We start from the raw sequence: 23,552 nt of genomic DNA, 5'->3' as shown, positions 1-23,552 counted from the left end.
GTAAAAATTCATAAAAACAAAACTAGTAGACGGGGGGGGGACATGTGGTGTCATGTATTTTTATTTTTCCATGCCTTTGAGAAAAGTTCTTGTTGATTTTGTACTCTAATACCAGGGTAACTTTGAGTAGCCATGATTTGAGGATAATTTGCTTTGATATTCTTGTGTACTGACATATTTGCTAAAGAGTGTTTTTTCTTCCCTTTAAAATTGTTGACTACATAAGATAGAGATAGAGCTGCTTCAGAATCCACAGAAAGGTGACAAAATAGTAGGATAAATGCACTAATTGTTCCTCAAATAAAATCTCTGAAAAAAATTTAAATGAACATCTGGTTGAAGAATAGAGCTATTAAAGGGAATGTTCTGCACAAACAATATGCCACGCAGAATAGTTGTACAATAATGCTGTGAAATTGTTTAATTAACTCTTAAAAGAGGGAATCTAGTACAGGAAATGTATGCAGTGCACTCTGGAGATATTTGACAGTCTTTAAGAGCAGATGTGATTATGATTATAATTATTTTAGTAAATTGAACCATAATTTCTCTTTCTGTTGTAAAATAAGGTGCGGTATATTATGAATCCTAAGTAAAAAAAAAAATCTTTAAACATAAGTAATTCATGCAAATCATGACTTTTGTTAAAGCTAAAGTATTGCTATCATCACCTTTTTAAATTGAGGTTTACCTTTGTAAATACAACGGAGAAGAATAAGTTTTCAACATGTAACTAGGTCGAATTTTAGGTGTACTTTGTGGAAATTGGTTTCAATATTTTGTAGACCTGACTTTCACCATAGATTTGGATTATAAAACAGTATTTTTATCTCTTATTTATAATATCAATTATTTATTTATTATATATAAAATCATGGTGCGTAGGAGTATGGAGTAATTTTATTTTATTGTCAGAGAAACTCTATCAGAGACCCTATAGTACTGAACATGAAGGCTACGAGAGTTTTTCTTTTCTCTTTCTTTTATGTGTGAGGTCAACTGGTTTGACTGGTAGTGGATTCATTGACTACCATTATCTATATTAAGTTTGTTTGATATTACTATGCAAGTTTATTATATCTATGCCCTTCTACTATTTTTCACTCTTATTCATTTTGGAAATTGTGTATTTATATATTCATAACTTTAATCAGTAATTATAGGAATGTTACATTTTCTGTATATTGCCTTTATCACTCGTATTAACTAAAATTACTGCTAGAAGGAAATTAATCAGACAAATTAGTATGCTTATTCATGAAACCTAGATTATAGTAAACCCCAAGATTAAGACTAATGAAACAATTATTTATTTAATCATTATTAAAAATGAGAACATTGCTCAGATATTTGACAGTAACTGCAGCAAGCTTTGAGAGCAGACAAATGAATGTGTTTTTCTTGACTGCTCTTTCATGAAAGCAAGATTATTATCACCTTCTGGGAGTTTTGCTTTCATATTTGATATTTTCCCTGGGAAAGAAAGTCTCTCCTTACTAGAAAAAGAGAAAGTTTAATTTCTCCAATAGACTTCTCTCTTTGAAACTTAAGCTATTCTGACTCTGACTTTTCAAAATTTAAGATGTACATGAAAGTGTTCTTAAGTCAAGGCTATAGACACTTATGGGCACAATAACATTAAATACCATACTAGACGTATAAATATTTGCTTAAAGTATTCCTTAAAACAAATTGAAAAAAAAATTTAAGTTAAACATGTATTAAAAAGCAAAAGGTATTATAGCACTAATAATAAAAATCCATAATCCTCCATATCTACATGTTATGTCAGCAGCTTTCTGGTGCCCAATGACAATCATATTTAATCATGCCTGTTTTTAGGTCTTCTAGGTAAATCCTTTAATGTACTGCTTTTGTTATTTCTCAATTTAGACATCAGCAGAAAGTTAGTGATTTTCTGCTATGATAGCTAAAGATTTTATTCACACTCTTCCCATATTTTATTCCCTCTCTGTCTAAAAAGTTCTGGGTTAGTAACTTTATTAGGTGCTTTTGCTAATCTAAAATGTTATATTAAAAAATATCTATTTCTTTTTGTATCAAGTCCAAACACTCTTGATTCATGATGTTGTAAGGTAAAAATTTCAACATTCCTAACACTTCCTTACTCTGCTTTCTACCATACTTGGGTTGTTGGACAAAATAGTGGATGAAATTTGAATTTTACATTTGAATTTTAAGTAAACAACTAATTTTTTAGTATAAGTCTGTCCCAACTTTGTATGTATTCATTTTTCAGTAGATAACATGATATTTGATTAATTAGACTTGAGAAAGAAGAATATAATGGGGGGTACAAAAAATAAGATAACCAATTTACCTGTGTAACCCCCAAAATCGTAGGAGTTTGGGGCACCAGATACTTCTCAATTGGGCTTAGGAGACAAAGCTAAAATAAAAAAGATTGGTGAGAGGAATGTTTTATCTAAGGAGTAGCTAGACTCCCAAATCACCTCCCAAGCCATCATAGCCAGGCTAAATCCCAAGTCAGAAGAATTTCCCAGCAGAGGAAATGAAGTTTCCATTTCTGGCAAAGTTGATCTAAAGAGACTGTTAACTCGGGGACAATAAGCAAAACAAGAATAGGGTGTAGCCCTGAATTGGAAGCAAGCAGATTGAGTGAAAATCTCTGTTCTGTACTTTCAGCCTTCTTTAAGCTTTTTGGCTCTTGGAATGCTGATGGCAACACCATTGAGAAGTAACCTAAAGAGTTCCCACCCTGGGCTCAAAAGACTGACTCAAAACAAAAGGTTTGCAAAACTATCATTAGGACATATCAAGTGAAGTAGCATGGTCCCTTCTTCTTTGCTCATGGTGAGAGCTATCAATCCAAAGATTTTTTTCCTCCCCCAAACAGAGTTTTAGGACCTCACATTTAAATCTAAATTGCCAACCAGAGAAAATCAAACATTGGAACTTCCTAATGCAGAAGGCAAAGACCAAAATAAACAAGTAGGAAAGGGAGACTCAGAGGATACAAACTTGATAAAGGAAAGACAATAAAACTTAAAAAACAAAGAGCCTTTACATGCTACCTGGGTAGGGGTCATACAGCCTTGTTTTGCATTCCCGTTGTAACTTAAAGGGAAACTTTTATGATGTCCAGAGTCCATGATGTTCTGAAAATAAAGGAGGAGGATATCCTCAAATTCCTTACAGCAGGAACCCACTTAGGTGACACCAACCTTGATTTCCAAATGGGACAATACATCTACAGAAGGAAAAGTGATGACATCTACATTATAAATCTGGAGAGAACCTGGGAGAAGCTTCTACTGGCAGCTCATGTCATTGTTGCACTGAAAACCCAGCTGATGTCACTGTCATATCATCCAGGAATACTTGTTAGTGAGCTGTGTTGAAATTTGCTGCTGCTACTGGAACCACTCCTATCACTGGCCACTTTACTTCTGGAAATTTCGCTAATCAGATCCACACAGCCTTCCAGGAGCTGAGACTTCTGATGGTTATTGATCCCAAGGCTGACTATCAGCCTCTCACAGAGGTGTCTTATATCAACCTGCCTACCATTGCTGTTAACACAGAATTTCCTGTGCACTATGTGGACATTGCTATCTCTTGCAACAAGGGAGCTCACTCAGTGGGTCTGATGTGGTGGATGCTGGCCCAGGAATTTCTACACATGTGTTGCACCATTTCCTGTGAACAACCATGAGAGGTCAGGCCCGATCTCTACTTCTACAGAGATCCTAAAAAGATTGAAAAGGAAGAATAGGCCTCTGCTGAAAAGGCTATGACCAAGGCGGAATTTCAGGGTGAATGGACTGCTCCAGCTCCTGACTTCACTGCTACTCAATCTGAAGTCGCAGACTAGTTTGAAGGTATGCAGGTGCCCTCTGTGCTGATTCAGCAGTTCCCTACTGAAGACTGGAGTTCTCAGTCTGCCACTGAAGACTGGTCTACGGCTGCCACTGCTCAGGCCACTGAATGGGTAGGAATAACGACTGAGTGGTCTTAAGTTGCTCTTCCACAAAGGCAAACAAAATGGAAATAAGGTTGACAGAAAATAAACAGTTCCTAAAAAAAATAATAAAAGAAAAGAAAAGAAACTGCAAGTAAAGTTCTCAGTAAGATAAGACATTGCATTTGAAACAAAAACAGGATATTTTCGCAAAGGAGCTTCTCTTGAACAAGAAAGAACGCTTTCAAACTACAAGCAGGTTAAGAATAAACCTGAAAATCAGTAGGATGTTTGGAGTATATATTTGAGGCAGTCTTCCCAGAGGTAACATCAAAAGACAAAAGGTGAAAAATTGGAAGAAAAGTTAAGAAAATAATATTTTTCCAAAAGGTACAACCAGTGAATAATATGAATTCCAAAAAAGAGAACAGAACAAAGTGTAAAAAATTATGAAGTAATACGTTTCCTAAAACTGATGAACATAAGTTTTGAGACTGAAGAGTTCATGAAGAAAAAAAAATCAACAAAAAAGCACTAACACTGGAGAAATGGGTCATGAAATTTCAGAACATCAGTGATGAAGAAAATAAAGGTCTGGGAAGGAGAGTAATGGGGAGCAGGAGGGAAGAGAGGAAAAGGAGGGAGGAGAAAATCGTATCATATAGTTCAAGTATCAACCTCTTTTCAGCTTTTCAATAGAAACAGTGAAACCTAGAAAACAGTAGAGTACTGTATAAGAAACCCAAGGGAAAATAATTTCCAACCTAGAATACTATACTCAGCTAAACTATCAATCAAGTGTGAAGGCAGAAATAAAAATATTTTCAGACAAGCAATGTCTCACAAACTTACTTCCCATGAAATTTTTCTGGAAACCACTGAAAAATGTGCCAGTAACAAAGTGGGGTAAACTAAGGAAGAGTAAAACATGGAATCTGAGATACAGGGGTGAAACAGAAGGAAGGTAAAGAGAATTTCAAGGTAATGGTGCAGGAAAGTCTCAGGAAAATAGTTTCTCAGCAAGTCCAAATTGGAGATGAGACAATTTTCTAGTAGATACAGAAAGCTTACCTGATGTGTTTGACCACATTTAAACATATTTTTAAAGGTCTCTTTTACAATTTGAGAATGAACTAGTGTTGATTACTTATAAAGCAAAATAAATGGACTAAAAAAGATATAATTACTAACTTCCAGAAAAACCAAATGTTTGCAATGAAGGGAACATAATTATAGTATATTATCTGGCTGAGCTCTAATAAATATAGTTATAGTGATATATGTATTAAATGTTAATTTGATAAAAATTATGACATAGATTGAGAAGATGGTGATAAGGTAAGAGAGGGAAAGAGAGAGAAGTGGAGGTTTGTAGAAAGACTCAAATACTCTTCTTATATTATCCAAAGGTATTAGATATTCTAAAAAACTGAAAAATCAAGATATAGGTATGTAATATTTTATTTACAAGTAAGAGGTGAGTAGCAGAAGAAATAATTTTAAAAAGATGAAAATGATTACTTTTGATGATCAGGACTTTGGAATAGAGAGAAATGACACTTTTTTTTTTCTTTTGTTGCCTATAAAGGTTTTTGTCTTTAAAATTATGTGTATGTATTACTTTGATGTAAATAAATGAACAAATAACAGTAATAAATAAACAGATAAGACTGTTATATATTCATTTTCTTATAGAAAGGAAGAAAAGAAATAAGTTAATTAAGCCAAATGAACACAGTAAAACAAAGTATCAGAGTACCTGCAAGTATTAGAACATGGACATTTTACAGCTTAGAGGAAAAGTGATATTATTTTTCTGGAGCAGTTCACGTAGCGTAATCTGTAAGCTAATAAGAAACAAAAAGTAAACTGGCAGGGTTCCTTTTTTGTACTACCAGCCCTAAGGCCTTTGTGGAGAATGGCAGTAGGCTCGTATAGTGGATTCTTGTTGGAAGTGGAAAGGCAGAGATACCACAAGGCTGCCTATGCTTGTAGGAGCCATAGACACTGATACTCAGAGACTTGATGCATTTCATCCTTCTCTAACTTGGTTTTTAAAAGCCTAGAAAATATGTCACCCCTGAAGTGAAAACTTCATTGCTGCCCTTTGCAGACCAAGGCAATTCTTAGGACTCTGTCATTTGGCATGATCATCAAGCATCACAAAATGACTCGGCTTTGTTTGGTGGAATCTTGAGACAAATGAAAATAAGCAGAAAGAAAGGAAGAGGAATAAAAACTATTTATTTTTTTATGTCTGTTATGGGATAGGCCTTAGGACATTTCTATGTACCCTATATCATATAATCTTCCCCAAAGCAGTGGGAATTAAATATAGTACTGATAACATATGGCAAAGAAAAGTAACTCTTAGATTTCTATGAGATACCACAACTTTATTAAGCAGGTGCTGAGCTCAGTAGAATTCAATTTTTTATAGGGTTAGTAGAATACTACTAGCAATGCAAAGTTAAGCTAGACTAATAATATTATGGAATCCAGATCAAGGAAGATAGTGGTTTTACTGTACTTTGTCTGGGTCATACCACATTTGAAGTATTATGGGATTTGGTTATATTGGGACACAGGCTGAATAAAGGTACAATGTCAGGAGAATTAAAACCAAATTGTGAGGAGAAATCAGCATTCACATGTTATATTCACATGAGGAACATTTAGAAGAACCAAGGATTTAAGCCTGTAGGAAAGAAGACCTATTAGAGCACATTATGGCTGACTACTTTTTAAGCATTCTTGCATAGAAGGAATGGATTTTATTTTGGATTACTTCTAAGACTCGATAGATAGACACACAGAAGTTATAGGAAACACATGATGGAGTAACTTCTAATAAATGGTGAATGGCAGACAAATAACAAATTCTCACAAATTATTTACTGACCCTTTGTTAGAATTGTTTAGGGAACAACCAGATGATCATCAGTTAAACACTTTGAGAGAGGATACCCATATTGGAATAGAGATTGTACCAATTGCAATGTAAAGTCTGATCTGATCTAAAATTATAGATTCTTAGATATGTCAGTTTTGATATTCAGTCTCCAAATATTGATTATTCAATAAATAAATATCAGCCATATCCAATATGTCAGGAAACAAAATAGTCATTTTCTTACCTACTGCAATGTTGAATCTAGCAGAAGGGCTAATAATTAAGCAGATAATTGCAGAAATAATTGATTTTAATAGTAATGAACATTATGAAGAAGTAAAGAATATTATGACAACATATAACACATGGTCTAATCTAGTTTGGAAGGACAGGGAAGATTTCATTAAGTGATGTTTAAGCTGAGACTCAAGGTTAAGTTAGACTCTACGAAACTACTCTAGATTCAGGATTGAGGTCCAGAAAAATGTCTTGGATTGGGAAACTATACATACTGAAACAAAAGATTCTAACTTAGCACTCAGTCAATCTTACAAATGTCCCTTAGCATCACCCTTGTTTATTGATGTGCTATTGATATTGTCTGAAGGTTGCTTTTCTGCTTTATAGGAAGTCCTTTTTTGCTCATAGCCTAGATGTTTTGCTTTGGGTTCATACTTTGGGAACTTTTAGTTTGATTGGGTGACTTTTGTTGTTGTTGTTGGCTATGACTGACACCCGTACCTACTACTCTATATTTGTAGGAATTCAGATGAGTCAGATTCTGAATTCTAGGCCACAGAGGCAAGTGGGATTTGCATCCCTGCCCTTGACTTTAGAGTACAAAATACCGTGGTTTGAATGCCACCTGTATGGGTGCCTTGGTGGCTCAGATGTAAGCATCTGCCTTTGGCTCAGGTCATGATCTCCAGGTCCTGGGATCAAGCCCCATGTTGGGCTCCCTGCTCAGTGGGGAGTCTGCTTCTCCCTCTCCCTCTGCCTCTCCTCCTGCTTATGTTCTCTCTCTCTCTCTGTATCTCTTTGTCTCAAATGAATAAATAAAATCTTTTTTAAAAAAATAAATGCCACCTGCAAAACAAAGAAGTGAGTGAGAAATGGCTGTAGAAATAAATGAACTCATCCTTTTCCTGAGTGTATTTCAGAAACTTACAGAGTGAAATCTTTCATCTAAATTAAAGATGGACCCCCACAAACTTCAAAGAGTTTGGTGATGTGAAAGGAGTAGCCAGGGCCTACGAAGTTCTGGTGAATAATTATAATCTGAGATTTATTGGTGACCACTCTTGTGTCATTAAAAGGTTGGCCGACCAGATAAAACCAGGCATTGGCTAGAGGCAAGAATCTTGAGCCTCCCAATCTTTTGAAATTTCTAAGGAGTTTTCCAAGGGGAAAATCAGTATTCACATGCTATATAGGAAGATCTTTACATAGACCGAATGGATTCAGCTGGCTCAGGCTGCTTCATTTGACATCTGATTCAGTGCCTGAGAAATGTCATTATCCTTTAGATCCTAGGGATATTCATCATGCCTGCTAAGAGTTGAATGGAACATTCTTATGTTTGTGATGTATATTATTGAATCTCCAGTGTTGGTCAGCTTCAGATCAATTCAGCAAAAAAACATTTTACAATGACATTAGACACAGACCTTATCAAGGACTGTGTAATCAAAAAGTGTCACCTATAACATGATTATGTGGACATTCTTGAGTGAGTTTTCATAGCACTGAGTAGTTCTCATAGTGTGACTCAAGGTAAGACACCCAGATAGTGGCTTTTGCTTAATACCTAGGATAGTGAGGTTTCTAAATGCTATGAGCACCAGGTCCTTTTAATAATAGAGCTTACAGATGTGGTCTTCAAGTTATATAACTATCAAATAGTCACACTAAAATTAAAAGCTGAGCATTTGGTCCGTGACAACTTTTATTCTCACTCCAAAATCTTTCATTTTTGAAAGAATTGTTTGGTTGCACAACTACACTAGAAAAGATAGTTTATGAATGAAACAAACTGGTCACTTTAGTTTATCTTGAGTAATACAAATAAACAAGATAAAACAGGAAATGTGGAGAAAAAAATCTGAAGACTGATTTATCAGTTATTCCAAGTCAATTATTGGTTTTTGAGCAATTCAAGCATCATCTATAAATATCACAGGACATATGGAATAACAGATCTCAAGATTGCAGAGTAAAACACCTTTAAATTAACAAACAAAATTTGGCAAAAACAATAATAAACTCATCAAAGAATTTATTATATAAAATATGTAACTTCTGTACATAAGATAAACATAAACTGTGTAAAAATTATTCCCAGTTTCAATCACTCATCCTACATTATAGACAGATATTTTTCAATATGTATTAAATATATTCTCGATATATTATTAAAAAATAATAATAGCTCACTGTGTTCTTGGCATAGCTAAACTCTTTACATATATCATCTCCTTTACATTCACAACAACTTTGTAAGGTAGGCACTATTGTGATTTCCATTACAGATGAAGAAACTGCTTCTTAGAGGGGAAGGAAATAACCCAAGGTTATATGGCTAGTGAGTGTTAAAGACAGAATTTGGATTAAGGCTTTCTGAGTTCAGAGCCTGGCTCTTAATCACAAACTGTACCTCTGGCTACATAGCAATACAACTGATTGAAAAACAATGAATTTAAACAACTTATCCCCTTTGCACACCCTCAAACTGCTAGTTTGCTTTTAAAGTGATTTCTTATTTTTAAAAATGCATTGTTTTTGAACTGAGTATTTTGAAATTTTGCAGACATTTTTACAAATCATACCCCCATTCACCTGAAGTAAGATCACAGTGGTATTCCTGTGTGAGTCAGGGATGTTGAGAATTCTGGAGGTAACATATGGACCCTAGTGTGACATTGGTAGGCTAGTTAGGACTGGAGGCTGATTCCTTTTCTTAATTGCTTTATCTTCTAGTTTATATTAGACCTGTAGATCAGGTGGATGGTGACTTGTAACAGGTAAATGAAGAATTTAGGGGGAGAAATCATGAGCCTACTTTTTGGGAACAATTGGGTAATCAAGTTAGAATTTTTAGGATGGAGACTTTCCTTTGTCAACAGTCTCTCCCCTGAAATATGCCATTCCTCAAGTTCCTTATAGCTTTCAGAAACATGATATAATTTATTTTCAAAGGTCTGCTTGTTATGTTAGATGAGGTCAAGAGCCTTGAGAGTGAAGATGGCAGCCATGTAGAGAAGGCAAAGAGAATCTGGCAGGCAAAGTTAGCCCCAGAAAAGCAAAGTAGAAATTGGAGCAATAATGTGATATTTGAACAAATTACATACGTTATGCAAGTTCTTCCTTTTCTGGACGGGCTTTTCTTTTCCACTATATGATTTTACAGTTTTAACTTTTTAATATATTTTTATCCAAGTGTCTTTGATTGAAAGTTTATCTATACAGACAAATCTTATGTTGAGTATTTGCATTCTTCTGAAGTTTTGAAGTTTGGTTACTCATTGAGAGAATCTTGAGACCTAAATGAATGGTTGAAGTAATAAGGCAAAGTTTTTGGTTTTCCCTCCAGATAAGATTTTCTTCTCCCCTGCCATACTGTTTTCATTGTGGTAATATGTAGTATGATGTCCTTGGGCAAGGAAACATTTGGCCTTGATATTTCACTGGAGTAAAATCATTTTTGATCAGGTATTACTAATTTCTCAATTAGTAACCTCAAAACATGAATGAGGTTTCTTTTTTCTAATTTTGTTTAAGTTATGTATTTTTTAAAATTTTATTATGTTATGCTTTATAATAAAATAAAATTTTATTTTATTTTATTATATAATAATAAATATAATAAAATAAAATGTCCAAGGAATTTAAATCTCACTCTTGAATTAAGTGGTGAATGACAAAAATATTTTGACACATGAATGAGGTTTCTTTTTTCTAATTTTGTTTAAGTTATGTATTTTTTAAAATTTTATTATGTTATGCTTTATAATAAAATAAAATTTTATTATGTTATTACATACATACATATGTAATGTATGTATTCATCATACATTACATCATTAGTTTTTGATGTAGTGTTCCATGATTCGTTGTTTGCATGTAACACCCAGTGCTCCATTCAGTATGTGCCCTCCTAATACCCATCACCGGGCTAACCCATTCCCCTAACCCCCTCCCATCTAAAACCCTCAGTTTGTTTCTCAGAATCCATAGTCTGTCATGGTTCATCTCCCCCTCCGATTCCCCCCCCTTCATTTTTCCCTTTCTACTTCTTTTTTTTTAATTTTTATTGTTATGTTAATCACCATACATTACATCATTAGTTTTTGATGTAGTGTTCCATGATTCATTGTTTGTGCATAACACCCAGTACTCCATGCAGAACGTGCCCTCTTTAATACCCATCACCAGGCTAACCCATCCTCCCACCCCCCTCCCCTCTAGAACCTCTGTTTGTTTTTCAGAGTCCATCGTCTCTCATGGTTCGTCTCCCCCTCCAATTCCCCCCCCTCATTTTTCCCCTCCTGCTATCTCCTTTTTTTTTTTCCTTAACATATATTGCATTATTTGTTTCAGAGGTACAGATCTGTGATTCAACAGTCTTGCACAATTCACAGCGCTCACCATAACGCATACACTCCCAATGTCTATCACCCAGCCACCCCATCCCTCCCACCCCCCACCACTCCAGCAAACCTCAGTTTGTTTCCTGAGATTAAGAATTCCTCATATCAGTGAGATCATATGATACATGTCTTTCTCTGATTGACTTATTTCCCTTAGCACAATACCCTCTATTTCCATCCACATTGTTGCAAATGGCAATATTTCAGGTTTTTTTTTTTTTTTTTTTGATGGCTGCATGATATGAATGAGGCTTTTGATTCAAAGACTAAATTCATGCAAGGGTCATTATTTTGTTAATTTTTCATTACAGTGTCCAGCTTAAGGGATGTGTATTAATTAACATAGGATCCAAAGGCAAAAATAAAAGTCCATATACCCAATTCTAGCTACAGCACATGCCAGTAGTAAGTGTCTGCTGTGTAGAAAGACTGGGAAAGTTTCTTAATCAAATTTCTTACAAATCTTTGATGTCTGCTTATTTATTTTCTGCAGAGCAGCAGCCTCTTCATGTTTGAGGTCCCAGTAGCAAGAGCCTGTTTCTGTTGAGTTTGATTATAAAAAGAGAGGTATGCTTACAGGGAACCCAGCTGGATGTATCCAGCTTGCTGCCTTAGTTTATTTCATCCTAGATGAGAAAGGAGGACAAAGAGCAGTTATAGAATTGGTAATTGTACTACTGGCAGAGCCACAAATGATATTTATTCTATTATACTCACTTGCAACCAGAGAATTCATTTTTGCAGCAGATGGAAGGTGGATAGCATGCAAATGCTTGGATTAAACACACTGTAATGCTTCGAAACCCTGACCATTGGTCTCTGTTACATAACAGTGTTGTTCATAGACATATTTTGCAGCTGTTACATTGGTGCTTATTTAGAGCAATTTATAAGAAAAACTAAAGCTATTTGTTTGGTTGTAGTTTTCTACCAAATATTTGAATAGGAGTCAGGTGACTATTAGGCTGGAAGGAAAAAGTACAAAACTTTAGGATTTGGCCATGTTTCAACAACTGTTAAGTTTTAACAATTCTGGTAATGTGTTCAGTCTCTTAAATGTTATGGGACTGATATTTCTTCACTTTTTTATGGGAAGAGAATTAGATTAATTGTGAGGGGCTGTCACTGGAAACCTTTGGTTAAGGGTTACTTTTGAGTTTATTCCTGGAAAGGAATGAAACTGACAGGGACAAGATCAGCTTTCTGTTATGTCTGATGACCATTTCCAGGAAAGTTTGGTTAGCCAAACCACATGGATTCTTGGTTTCTTTTGTAATTTGCCAAAAGGGATGTCCCCCCCCAGGGAAACTGTTAACACTTGTTTTTATAATATTGGCATCTGTAAGCTCTTCATTGTTATCTCAAGGAATAAAATCTTCAGAAGGAGGCTGAAAAGATCTACATCCTGAAATTCAGAAAATGGAAAACATTCTCTTCCACAATTGGAAAATCTAATCATCCCTATTGTATACACTGGATGGTGGGGAAAATCATTCCAGTAGTGAGAGAGGTTTTGTGTATTCAACCTTCTTAATGGTCTCTGATGGGACTTGATTTTAATTCATATATTGTAATTCAAAATGATATTCTTAAGAAATCAGCAATTTATCATAAACATCAAACACCTGAGACATTCAAATTAGAATGAGGATAGTAGTCATTCATTCCACAAATATTATTGGGCCAGACACAAGATATTTGTGAGACAAAGTGAGTAACATAAACACTCCCATTTTCATGGAACTTTTCACCTTGATGAAGTCATTCCAAATAATGGGAAATTTTCACTTTAATGCTATACTTTATATTACAAGAAGAAAACTTATGGATAATCCTCAGCAGGCCATGCAATCAGGATATTTTTTGTTGGTTGGCATGTGCTCATTTAGATCTATGCACATTCTGTGTTTCTGATATACTTGTGATAACATTAACATTTTTTAGACAGGTGACAAACTTTGTTTAATATTGGGTCTTGCAATAATGTTACTTATGAAAGAGTTAATTTATAGCACTGACTTTATTTGTTCTAATACCTAAGCCAGTCAATTGCAGTATTAATTGAAGTTCTTTCTTGGCCTTGCAAAATTTAGCATATACTAGATACTCATGATTATACAAAGGTATATCAGCCTGCTGTTTTTAAATCTACTTTGTCCCTTTTAAGGACATACAGTCAGCGATTTTGAACCCATTAATTGTGGGTAATCTTACTAATAAATCTGTAACTTATTAGTCATACATAATGTTTAGAAGACATACAGATTATGTCCATGCATTCAAAGTGAGATAACAACTCTGACAGTTATATGGTTTCTGCAATTAATGCAAACCAGAAATTCTTCTTGGAGTAATGAGTCATCAATTAGTTGTTAGTTCTGCTACAACTAATTATTTTATAAAAATAAAATATCAAAATTTGTGAATGATTGAATTTGTAAGATAAATTAGAAAGGATTCAAGTTAGCCTTATAACAATTCCATTAATTATTATGCATTATACATTATAATATACTTTCTTGAGAGGAAGGAAAAGAAATGGAATTGCTTATAAACCTGGATGTGCCCATGGGAGGGATTTGAATATGTTACTTGTATTTGTCCTGTGTTTATAGTGGAAGCATGTGTGATAGACTTTGGCCCAGGCAGAACTAGAATACCAGTAGTAGAAAATCTGCTCTTCTGACTGCCCAATTGCCCCTTCTCCACCAATATGCTCTCATTTCACATATTTCGGAAAAATTTATTTGAATAGTTTTCAGAGAATATTCACTATTCAGACTTGGCGGTTAAAATGGCTGAGAGAAAAATTCTCATTGCAAAGAGAAAAACATTTTTTTCTTTTCCTTTTTTAAAAATTGAAGTATAATGAACATACAATGTTATATTAGTTTCAAGTGTACAATATAATGATTCAACAATTATATACATTATTTGGTACTCATCATGATAAGTATACTTTTAACCCCTTTCTCCTATTTCCCCCATCTCCCCACCTACCTCCCCTCTGGTAACCATCAGTTTGTTCTCTATAGTTAAGAGTCTGTTTTTTTGTCTCTTTTTCCTTATTTGTTCATTTGTTTTGTTCCAAATTGCACATATGAGTAAAGTCATATGGTATTTGACTTTCTCTGACTGACTTATTTCACTTAACATTATACTTTTTAGATCCATCCATGTTGTTGTAAATGATAAGATCTCATTATTTTTTGTGACTAATATTTCATTGTATATATGTTTCTGTGTGTGTATATATGTGTGTGTGTGTGTGATATATATATATGGACATATATATATATATCTTTATCCATTCATCTATGGAGGGGCAAGCACTTGGGTTTCCTCTATACCTTGGCTATTACAAACAATGCTGCAATAAACATAGGGATGCATATATCTTTTCAAATTAGTGTTTTTGTTTATTGTGGGTAAATACCCAGTAGTGGAATTACTGGATCATATGGTAATTCTTTTTTAATTTTTTGAGGAATCTCCATACTCTTTTCCACAGTTGCTGGACCAATTTACGTTCCTACCAACAGTGCACTAGGGTTCCTTTTTTTCTCCACATCCTTACCAACACTTGTTATTTCTTGGCTTTATGATCATAGCCATTTTGACAGGTGTAAGGTGATATTTCATTGTGGTTTTGATTTGTATTTCCCCAATGATTAGTGATATTGAGCATCTTTTCATGTGTCTGTTGGCCATCTTTATGTCTTCTTTGGAAAAATGTCTATTCAGTTACTCTGCCCATTTTTTAATTGGACTGTTTGTTTTTTTGGTGTTGAGTTATATTAAATTCTTTTTGTATTTTGCATATTAACCCCTTAGCAGATATATCATTTGCAAATATTTTCTCCCTTTCAGTAGGTTGCCTTTTTGTTTGTTGATGGTTTTGTTTGTTCATGATGATGAAAATGGCTGAGAGAAAAATCCTATGGGAAACAGAAAACATTTTAATTAATACATTTCAAACCTCTGTCTCTCTATTTAACCACCATATTTACCTCTTAATTTAGATAGGTTTCAGTTTTTTTCTTTTGGCGGCGGGGGGGGGGGCTGGTGATCCTGTGTCTTTATTGTAAGCTGTCTCAGATCCTCTTTGAGAACAGATTACTTGTTTGTAACAGAGTTTAGTCAGGAAAACAGATATCACTCTAAGTGTTTCAAATAGAGGGCATTTACTACAGATAATTAGTAACATAGGTGACAGAACTAAAAAGCCCAACAGAGAAAGGAGAAAACCCCAAAATTAGCAGCAGCAGGAAACAGCTACCATACCTAGGTTTAAAAGGATAGGATGAATGGAGAGGAAGTAGTCTACCAGACCTTAGATGCCAAGGCTGTCTAGTGTACTTATCTGGTAGAAGCTGCAGCAATGCATGCCACCCAAATTACTACTTTGGAAGGGTAGAATATCCTGTTTTTCCTTTCTTTCCACCATGCCCTGACCCCCAGTCTGCTGCCAGTATCTCCTTTTGACCAGGTCAGAAACCAGCACACACGGGCCTGGGAGACACAGTCTGCAGGGTCAGTCTCCCTGTGACACAGCACAGAATAAGGGTGAAGAAGGGATTTGTAAGCAAACAAGCCAAAGGAGATTTGAGTCAGTCAATCGATACCAATAGTCCTTTATTTATATTTGCATCTTCCGTCAGAGAGATAAAGTGATTAGTGCTAATTTAAAAATTAGCATTGTATACTTTGATTAGCTTTCAAAAATCTTGAAGTATCCAAAAAAAAAATTGAAGTGTCCACTTATCAAGAAGTAAACCGCAAGCTTTATTCACCTACTCTTTACCATAGCATTTTGTTAGCTGAATGTAAAACCCAGAGACTGGATTAGTTGGAGAACTTGTGTTGACTTTTTAACTGCCCCCCCCGAAAATGTTCAGAGAAAAGTTAAAGAGATTATCTGGTTAAGTTAGTATAAATACAATTCTGCTTAGAATCTGGTAGTTCTTTATAGATAACCATTCTAGCACTATAAGTTTGTAGGTTATATCTGCTAAGTTTATAATTCTGTCATTATTAGATGTTTATTTTCAGATAGAAATCAATTAGTTGGACCTAAAGTACTTGGAAGGTACTCTGGAAAATAGAGAACTATATACAAAGCCTGCCTGGATTTGCAACCTTCTTAATATGATATAACAGAGCAATAAGTAGGATAAGTAGGTGTTCATGTCTAGAGATTTCCAGAATGAAAAGCAGAAGGTTAGAATGATCCTCAGAGCTTACTTATAAGGGGGAAAAATACCTCTTATTACTTAACAAGAAAAGACATATCCTACAAAGCATTTGTGATCTACAGAGTTTTAGTAAAATTAAATGATTAAAATTGAACTTTGGGTGAATACTGTCAAAATCAATGTGATGCTTTTTTACCTTTTTTCCATCTTCCTTTTTGCAACCTATATATACTCTAGAAAGCTAATAATAATGATGGTGATTATACTTAATCACCCATCCCACTTTATGATTATACTTAATCACCATCATTATTATATTGATATATAGTAATATATAATTTTATTATGATTATTATTATGTATAGTTTCAAGGTAGTGGACAGTGACTTTGGTATTCCTCTATAGGCTTCTTTGCAAAGAAATATTATTCTAGACATTCAGCATTTTTCTATCAAATACTAATCCCATTCACTAGAAAGTATAGGAATTCTTCCACTCTGGTCAGCTTGTACTATGAATTGAGAATGCTATCAGTGCCTACCTCATAGTGTTGCTATGATGGTTAATATTTGTGAAGAACTAGACTAGTGCTTGACAGATGGTAAATGCTGAAGAAGTTCTTGGTGAATAAATAAATGCATAAATAAATAAATAAATCTCTATTCTATCCAGGCATATTAATTCCCATCTTCCTTCTAGAGCTATGATATTTTCTCTGCTTGAATTCCCACCCCTCTTTCTATTTACCTAAATCCTGTGATTGAGAACTCGTTCAGATTCTACCTGTTGAGACTTTTGTGACAACTGCTGCCTCTGCTGACTTCGTCTTTCTCTTACACTCTATTGCACTTATCCTCAAACAAAACATGCGTGTTTACTTAGCCCTTACCTTTGGTTCTTATTCAGGAGAGAGCATTGGAATTCCCTGGAGAACTTTTCTAAAATATATATCCCTGGGCCAAACCCCCAGAGTTTTTAGATTCAGTAAGTCCTCGCTGGCACCAAAAACATGCATGTTTTGATTAAAGCTCTCCAGTAAAACTGATATAATCCCCGAGTTAAGATACACCGATATGTGATGATCTGTTGGAGTATGTGCATTTTCTTTCTCAACGAGACTATAAATTTCTTAAGGACATGGACCATGCTTTGTTTTTCTTGTGTATCTCGCCAGTGCTGGAAACATGACCACTACTGAATAATACTTCTTCTTGTTTGACTGCAAGATGTCTGAGTGTGGGACCTAGGATATGCATTGTCAAGGGATGTGGAGGGACAGAACGGATCATTCACCTGTTGCCAAAATTAGGCTGTGTAATGAGTAGCCACAAAACTTCAGTGACATGTAATGAAAGTGTAATGTTTATCTTTCTGGAATCGGTAGGAATAAGCTAGGCTCTCTGCTGAACTTAACCTGGGCTTACTCATGTGCTTGGGTGTTCCCACTTTATGGGCTGCAGTTCAACAGCTTACTTAGGCATCTGTGAATTGGCTCTGTTCCACGTAACTTTGATGCTCCTTCTGGGAACATTAGTCTCGTCGATGCAGATTTATCATGGAAAAGAAGACAAGAGGGCAAGCCCAGATACGTAAGCCCATTTCAAGCCTCTATTTGCAGTGCATTGGCCAAAGCAAGTCACATGGTAAAAGCCCATTTATGGGAGGAGGGTACAGCACAATTACATTGCAAAAACTGTAGATAGAAGGAAGTGGGAAGAACTGATGGCGTTTTCCCCAAACTACCACAATGGGGCTCTCATTAATGTCTCTTCTGAGCAGAGCCTACTTTAATGCCTTATTGAAGGTCAATTTTTGTTGTATATAATCACAATCAGGATGTTTTTAAAACAATCTTACCACCCCTGAGTAAGCAAACAAGTAATTTTATTCAGATAAAAAAAAAAGTTGCAAATAAACGATCACACTAATGCCACATCACTTGCCATTAAATAGAGAAATATCACCTTGTATTTCACAGACTCGACACCACCTGGATAATATGTCACACTTCATTAAACGAGAACATCAAATACAGAAAACAAAATATTTGTTGTTCAATAAGATTATTTACTACTTGAGCAAGGTTTGAGAAATTGTCAGCACAATGTGTTTGAATTCAGGAAATTAAACCAAGCACTGTGACTGGAAAAATATTAAAAACACCACAAATTTGTTTTGAAATGATTCAACATCTTTTTGTCACTTGCGATTTGACTACTGGTTCCATCTTTATTACCTGTGGTACTGCTTAGTGAACTGTTGCAAAACCACCATGCAGTCTATCGTGGAAGTTCAATTTAGTATTTCTCAAAGAGAGTTTGTGCTAAGTGCCTCAGCTTTCAGAAAGGCCACACCATCTCCTTGTGTAAAGGACTTCATCTCCTAAAGGGCCAGAGTGTTAAAACCTTGCAAAGCAATTACATAAATTATACATATGATATATATATATTTAACATATAATATATTATTCATCACCAAAATAATAACTAAATTACTGTGACCACTTTTCTAAATTAATGTGCTAATTTTCCATTTTTGATTCTTTACTTGCTCCCAAGGTAGGTACTTCAGTGACTCTTGGAAGCAGGACTGATCAGCAATACAAATATTACATAAACTATAGTAAGGGAAATTTCTTTTTATTCTTGCTTTGTCCTTACTGTGTCATGGGATTTTAGGTAAACCCCTTAACTAATCAATTTTCTTATCTATAAAAGCAGGCAATTTGGGTAAATGAATAATTAGGGTCCTTGCCTATGTAGCCAAATAATAGGTAAAGAACCTGGAGTTTATCAGTAAGATAAATATCTTTGTTCATAGAGAAGACTGTATAGCAGCATCCTGTGTGGGTAGACTTATACTAAAGGTGTTATGCTAAGTTTTGCTTGGTTTTCCTTTCTAGGAAGGAAGGATGTTAACTTGTAGAATACAGAAAATAAAAGACAGCATAAACAGAAACACATACTAAGATGTGGGCTTATGCAATATACTTAGTAGAATTCGGTGATTGAAATTTTTTAAGTCACAACTACAGAAATAAATGAGGCAAATTTGGATTTTGATATAACCAAAAAGTTTCTTCTGAACCTTTCTAATTGCTAGAGAAAACTGAGAGAGTCATATAATAAGCTCTTTCTCTGTTAAGTGGAGACATTTTAAAATTTTACATGAATGTAATTGTGATGGAGCCAGAGAACAGGTCCATTTTCCTGGAAAGTCAAGAATGATAGCATTCCACAGCACTGAGGACCTTCTCCCTTTTGCACACATACAAATAAATATGCCCAATTCAACTATAGGCAACACAGAACCCATGGGAGCAGGCTGGTTGCAAAGCGAGTCCCTCAAGAAAGTGGAGATTAAAGCCTCAATTTTACTTTTTTAAATAGAAAATTCTGTGGAACTAACATTGTAGTCTCTCTTTTAGCCACAAAGAAGGAGTAGTTGCTTTGGAAATTTGGAAAAAAAGCTTTAGTTCCTCTACATACTTTTTGATAGAGCTTTGTACTTAGTGCTACTTGCAGCAAAGAAAACTTAGCAAGCACTTGGGCAAGCTAAACTGGGCTTAGAACACCATATAATTAAGTTAAGTTAGCAGGATGGTTCTACAAGAGCATGAGGAACATCACCTGGCCCTGCACTTGGGACCAGCCCGTATTAACCTTGGCGGAAATGAAGGTTATAGTGGGAATGAAGCCAGTAGCAGATAACCAGCCTGTATTAACCTTGGGGGAAATGAAGGTTATAGTGGGAATGAAGCCAGTAGCAGATAATTAATTATTTCAAAATGTTTATTTTCAACAGAGTTTGAATCATGGTGTCTTGTATATGGATAAACAGGCAATGCTTGGAAAAGCACAGTGCTATGAATGTTTAATAGTCAATTGATATCTTGATGTCAAAGCTACTTATACGTACATGCATTTTTAACTTGATTTGGCTGCCACAGTGAGACAAGCTAAAATTGAAGCACGGTTATTTTCAGGACTTAGAAGTTTAAAAATTCAAACTGCATGGTATTGTCTTAGGATGGAGGAATGAGGACAAAGTCATTCCTGTAATAGCAAAAAGGAGAAAGCATGGAAAAATGGATAATTGATTCCTAGATTTATAATTCTGTACTCATCAAGAAAAGGGAATAACGTATTTTTAGGAAATATCCTGTATACTAGGATAAGTATTCTATTTAATTTGCATATAGAAAAATTGGGGTCATGTTTCCATAAAAAAATTGTGACTGAATATAGCAAGAACATTTCATTGTGTGACTAATGCGTTGGACCACCATTTCCCTATCAGAAAACTAGCCTGAGACCCATTTTGCTGGGAATGTATTTAATTAGATGACAGGTTTTAATTAGGTAGGACCATTCAGCCTGCTTACTCTCCATCTTTATCTCTCCATGAGCCATTTCTCCATTAGAAGGATGCAATAGCCATGATTATTCCAGTTATCCTAAAGAGAATGTTTTAAAATACAGTAGTTAGCTGTCAAAAGAAGAAGGCTAATTCCCAGTTATGAGAGCATTTTTCCAATGGAAATCTTCCTTTCATTCTGGGTGTTTCTAGCTTTATTGGGTTCAATTCTCTCCTTCTTGGAGAGCTAAGTTCTCTTGTAACTGTTCAGAATTAAATTCTTCAATTCCAGAAAACTTTCTGCCTGTTTTTAGCTCTAGCCAAACTGTCTACATTACCTAAAAAAGTACCTAAAACATGATACATATAATAAAAATGCCCAGAAGAAATATAATGGAACCAAATAATTTGAAAATATTTCCCATAATATGTGGAATTTTAGTAGATGTAAAGTTAAAAAAATAAATCGTCAAATATTTGGGCAATTATAGGCTAAGTAAACAGATTTCTTTATTCTAGGAGTTATCAGATTGTTTACTCTACTGATAGGCATTAGTTCATTGGCATCAGACTTCCAGATCTTTCTACTTCCATTGTATTTTCATGGGAGGAGGAAGCCTGGAGGAGAGTTTTCATTTGGATAATTAGTAATATCACACTTTTATTTGGTTTTCTTTGAAACCAGGACTTGAAAATATCCTCCCTCGATGTCTGCTATTAAAAAGTTTAAAAATGTTTCTCTGATTCCAGTTGTAAAGCAAAAACGAGAACTGATTTTGTATGACTGCCAATATGTGTTGGGTTACTTGTCAAAATGAGCTAGGTACATGGGGATGCACAATGTCTAAGTTTTGGCCCCTCAGCCTTTACTTTTTAGATAGAGATGTCATAGCCCAATAGGCAAAGAATGGTTGATAAAATTTTAACATTAAAAAAATTATACATGAAAATATAGTCGCTTATTTGACACGGTACTAAAATTAGAGTATATATTATTGAACTATCTGGTTGTTTGGTGGCTGTATATTAGAAATGATAATCTAAATAATATTTGGTTTTAACTCATGTTATCATCGCATTTGCTATCTCCTAACTCAAGCTGCCATCATCTCTTTCCTTTACAATTGTAATCACCTTCTGCTGGTCTCCCTGCTTCTACCCGTGTCCCACCACAGAATATTCCTTTTACCCAGTATCCGGTGTGACTCATTTAAAAACATAAGCCAGATTGTATCCCTATGCTGCTCTAAATCATGGGATAGCTCCCTGTGATAGACAGAAATCTTAGATGGCCCCCGAGAATCCCACCCCTCCATGTACATACTCTGTGTGATTATTGGGAAGAATAATAATAGAGTTAATTAACACTACCTAGGCTTGACCTAATTGTATGAGCCCTTTTGAGGGGTCTAGGTCTTCTCAGAGGTCAGAAAGATTTGATGTCAGCAAGATGCCTTCCTGCTGTGCTGAAAGAAAGCAGCCATGTTGTGAGCTAGGGGGTGGTGGGAGGAGTGTGCATTTAGCCAAGGTCTATGGGTAGCTTCTAATTGCTGTGAGTAATGTCTAGCTGACATGCAGCAAGAAATTAGAGACCTCAATACTACAACCACAAGGAGATGAATTTTGCCAATATCCTGAATGAGATGGGAAGAGGATCCCAAGCCTTAGATGAGATTATAGCCCCTGCCGATATCTTACTTTCAGCCTGAGAAGACTGAGCCGAGAAGCCATCTGTGGCATGCCCAGACTCCTGACCCACAAAACTGTAAGATACTGAATTTGTGTTGTTTTAAGTTTTTAAGTTTGTAGTAATTTGTTATGTAGGAAACTAATAAACTTACCATCTCTCACTGAAGAAAATATAAAATGACTTGAGTAAGGATTTTGGATTTTATTCTGGTGTTTGGCCCTGACTTTCTGTATTATCATCTTCTAGTCTATCCCTTCCTCACTTTGCTGCCACCACGTTGTTCTCTTTAGAGTTCTCAGAACACTCCAGCATGTTCCTGCCTTAGGGCCTCTGTTCTTGCTGTTCCGCCTTCCTGGAACTTCCTGCCCCAGCACAGCCACGGCCCTCCTGTCACACATCATTCAGGTTCCTATCAGAGAGCTCCTCCCTGGTTACCTAGATTAACCAGGATAGGCCAGGTTTTGCCATGCCAACAAACAATCCCCAAATCTCACGGACTTAAAATAAAAGTGTGCTTTCCATTTCCCTATATATCTAGTTTGGATCAGGAAGAGAGTTCTGCTCATCGTAGGCATGAGGGACCCAAGCAGATGGAAATTCCATTTTGTAATACCACTATTTCAGTTTTCTTTTAGTATTAGCATAGTATATATATTTCCCTATCCCTTTACTTCCCCCCCATCCCTTTACTTTTAATATTTTTGTGTCATTGTATTTTAAAGTGGGTTTCTGGTAGATAATATATAGCTGGATCTTGTGGGCTTTTTTTTTTTAAAGATTTTATTTATTCATTTGAAACACAGAGATACAGAGAGAGAGACAGCATGAG

The 23,552-nt window shown here is 35.2% G+C and overlaps 1 pseudogene; it reads left to right on the top strand.

Annotated features, from left to right (window-relative positions):
- Positions 1-3,119: 3,119 nt before the first annotated feature.
- LOC114216527 (small ribosomal subunit protein uS2 pseudogene) lies at positions 3,120-4,000 on the top strand (annotated as a pseudogene).
- The last annotated feature ends 19,552 nt before the right edge of the window (positions 4,001-23,552 follow it).

The sequence above is a fragment of the Eumetopias jubatus genome, unplaced genomic scaffold (assembly GCF_037043125.1).
Source record: "Eumetopias jubatus isolate StellerSeaLion01/CBP00866 unplaced genomic scaffold, mEumJub1_p1.0 scaffold_3, whole genome shotgun sequence".
In the NCBI taxonomy this organism is placed as follows: Eukaryota; Metazoa; Chordata; class Mammalia; order Carnivora; family Otariidae; genus Eumetopias; species Eumetopias jubatus.
The sequence above is the reverse complement of the archived record's forward strand: the minus strand, read 5'-3'. Positions and strand labels throughout refer to the sequence as shown.